Below are 2,127 nucleotides of genomic sequence, written 5' to 3' on the forward strand. Positions count from 1 at the left end.
CCCAGGCTTTGAATTGGCTCAGCTCTGGCCATTGCAACCACTTGGGGAGTGAGTCATCTGACAGAAGATCTTCCTCCCTGTATCTCCTCCTCTCTGTATATCTGCCTTTCAAATGAAAAAAAAAAAAAAAAGAATTTGTTGACAGCAACTAAATTGTGTTTGCAGCATTTTATCACACAGCCAGTCCCACCCACTTGCTGAATTTTCCGATGCAGTTGTCAATGCCATGTAAGCACATGTTTATAATGTTCTCTGTCTCCTATGCTAACCCTGAAAGGTTTCTCTTAAAATACATTGAACTGGGCCCGGCGTGGCCTAGCGTAATGGTCCTCGCCTTGAATGCCCCGGGGTCCCAAATGGGCGCCGGTTCTAATCCCGGCAGCTCCACTTCCCATCCAGCTCCCTGCTTGTGGCCTGGGAAAGCAGTGGAGGACGGCCCAATGCATTGGGACCCTGCACCCGCGTGGGAGACCTGGAAGAGGTTCCTGGTTCCGGGCTTCGGATCGGCGCGCACTGGCCCGTTGCGGCTCACTTGGGAAGTGAATCATCGGATGGAGTATCCTCCTCTCTGTCTCTCCTCCTCTGTGTATATCTGACTTTGTAATAAAATGAATAAATCTTAAAAAAAAAAATACATTGAACTGGGCCGGAGAGGCAGTGTTGGGAAGAGGGAGCAGTATGTCCGCGGAAGCCCCTGAGACAGCCTCCGCGGAGGAGCAGAAGGAAACGCAAGGTAAAGTGACTAGTTCAGAGAAAGCTGAAGAAGGAAAATTAAAAGCACGGTATCCTTATCTGGGACAAAAGCCTGGAGGTTCACATTTCTTAAGAAAACAGTTGGAGAAAGGCAAAAATACTTTGATTCTGGGGATTACAACATGGCAAAAGCAAAAACGAAGAACAAGCAGCTTCCTGCTGCAGCGCCGGGTAAAACGGAGGTCACTGGGTATCACATTCCCACTCCTCAGGACCTTCCTCAGCGGAAACCCTCCCTTGTTCCCAGCTGGCTGGTTAAAAGAGCTGAGCTGCCTGAATCTCCTGCTTCCCGTTTTGTCTCCTTACTGTATCACCTATCCACATCTTTTTTTTTTTTTTAAGATTTATTTATTTTATTGGAAAGGCAGATGCACAGAGAGGAGGAGATACAGGGAGGAGGATCTTCTATCCGATAATTCACTCCCCAAGTGGCCGCAATGGCCGGTGCTGCGCCGATCCGAAGCCAGGAGCCAGGAACTTCTTTCCGGGTTTCCCATGTGGGTGCAGGGTCCCAAGGCTTTGGGCTGTCCTTGACTCCTTTCCAGGCACAAGCAGGGAGCTGGACGGGAAGCGGGACTGCCGGGATTAGAACCGGCGCCCATATGGGATTCCGGTACATTCAAGGTGAGGACCTTAACCATTACGCTATGACGCCGAGCCCCATCTATCCACATCTTACTTCCTTTTATTCTCTAAATCAGTTGAAACTGACAGCTTTGCAGGTAGTGGTAGCTTTTGCTGCTAATGTAAGGGAATATACATGTGTAAAGTTTTTGATTAAACAGCACACTGATGACAAAGACATGTTAGAGCAACATAATCTACTTGAAAATAATTGTATATATTACCTAACTGCCAGTGTAGCTCCCAAGAGGTAACAAGTTTTAACAGTTGTAATGGTTTGGCTTTACTTACTTCATTTTAAGTACAGCTTTGTATGTTACTCTAATTTAACACAACCTCTGTTGTATTGATTTCTTCTGTATTTTCCTTTTGGATTTTGTAAAACAGGAGTTTAAGACCACAAGTGGTAAGAAAAGTCAGATAATTCAAACACAACTAGATGGATTTTGAAAAATTTGTATTTCTGTGCTTAAACTTGAATGGTCTTAAACCTGTTTCAGCTTTAACAGTAGAATTTGACTTGGGCAATATCTGCCCATTCTGGTGTTTCCTGTGTGATTCAGTGCTTAACAGCTGCCTTCAGAGCCAGTGTTCTAACAGAGTCCTATAATGCTAGAATTCCTTTTGTTTTTGAAGATGTGAATGAGGTATGCATGCACATGTTGACTGTTGAATTCATTTTTGTGCCATTTTTTGTAAATACAACAGTTTTGCACAACTTTTAAAAGATATATATATTGAACTGGGCCC

General features: G+C 44.8%; 1 pseudogene; it reads left to right on the forward strand.

Moving 5' to 3' along the window:
• The first annotated feature begins 678 nt into the window (after positions 1-678).
• On the forward strand, positions 679-1,883 carry LOC105942032 (cAMP-regulated phosphoprotein 19-like; annotated as a pseudogene).
• Positions 1,884-2,127: the final 244 nt, after the last annotated feature.

The sequence above is a fragment of the Ochotona princeps genome, chromosome 3 (genome assembly GCF_030435755.1).
Source record: "Ochotona princeps isolate mOchPri1 chromosome 3, mOchPri1.hap1, whole genome shotgun sequence".
NCBI lineage: Eukaryota > Metazoa > Chordata > Mammalia > Lagomorpha > Ochotonidae > Ochotona > Ochotona princeps.